We start from the raw sequence: 1,713 nt of genomic DNA on the forward strand, positions 1-1,713 counted from the left end.
AAAAAAAAAATTTTTTTTTTTTTTTTTTTTTAGTTTTGACAATATCACTTTATTTTTAGTATTTTTTTTTTTTATTTTTTTTCTTAATATGTATTTTATTTTAACATTAACACTTTATAATGGAACAAACGCATCAGTATGTTTTTTTTACAAATTTTTTTTCAATATATAAATATCCTAACATTTGTTAGATTTAATAATATTAATACTAATTCTAATGCATCCCAAAGATTTAAAAAAAATCTTATTAACAATTTCTGTATTCGAAAAAATAATAAAAAACTAAAAATGTAAATTTTTTTTTTTAAAATGAAAAATAGTAGTTTGTTCGTATTAAAATTTTATTTTTATAATATTTAGAAAATAATTTAATAAATAAAACATACTAAATATTTTATATAATTAGATCTATAAAAAATAGAACTAATATTTTCAGTAAATATATATTTTTTTTTTCTGGTATTATTTGTGTATGAATAAATATAATCCTTAAAAGCACATGTAATAATATTGAAAGTAAAAACAAAATAAGAATAAAAAGTTTAATAATATTAATCATAAATTTTACTTATTACATTCTGTAATTTTTATTATATCAGAAAAAAAAAAAAAAAAAAAAAAAAAGAAAAATGGTGAAATATTAAGTGAACAAATGCAAATACAAATAATATTAGAAGTTATTTATAGTAAAAAAAAAAATAGTAATAATAATAATAATAATTATATAAAATGTTAAATAATAATAGTTCAAATTTTACTATAAATAATAATTAAATTAATGGTTTTAATATTATTTTTGATAACAATTATAATAATTGTTGTAGTAACTATAATTGTATAATATTTTTATTAAAGTTATACGATTTGTAACTTGTAGATGTAAATAATAACATTAAAATAATTATAAAGAATATTTAACACTAAAATGAAAAAGAAAAAAAAATGAACAATTATATCAACAAAATGGTCAAAATATGCTAATCGTGTTAAAAACAATATTTTGAAATATATATATCAATTGTAACAATATTTAAACATTTTAATTTACATAATTCAAATAATTAAAATAATTAAAACATATAAATTCTAAAGAAAATATCATAATAATTATATACATTCAATTATGTCTATTACTTTGTGATGTAAATCCCATTTAAATATATTTTTTGCAATTTTTTATAATTAATTTTATTTTTTAAACTTATTATTACTCCGAACAATACATATATTTTTTATTTTGAATTAATTTAATTTTCCTCTTTTTTTTTTTTTTTTTTTTTTTTTTTTTTTTTTTCCATTTTTTTTTTATATTTTTTGTTTATATATATATATATATATATATATATATATTTTTTTTTTTTTTTTTTTTTTTTTTTTTTTTTTTCCATTTTTTTTTTATATTTTTTGTTTATATATATATATATATATATATATATATATATATATAAATTTTTTTTTTTTTTTATTGATATTATTATTATTTTTTTTTTTTTTTTTAAATCATACGTACACATATTTTTATTGAAAATTTTTTTTTCAATTATGCTTACATTTATTAGATTTTATATAAGTATTTTGATTAATTTTATATTTTTTTAAATCATATATATATATTTTAATTATACATAAGTGTATATTTTTTTTTTTTTTTTTATAATAATACATTTTAATTATATAAGTAATTTTTTTTTTTTTTTTTTTTTTTTTTTTTTA

This window comes from Plasmodium gallinaceum, assembly GCF_900005855.1.
Source record: "Plasmodium gallinaceum strain 8A genome assembly, contig: PGAL8A_v1_98, whole genome shotgun sequence".
In the NCBI taxonomy this organism is placed as follows: domain Eukaryota; phylum Apicomplexa; class Aconoidasida; order Haemosporida; family Plasmodiidae; genus Plasmodium; species Plasmodium gallinaceum.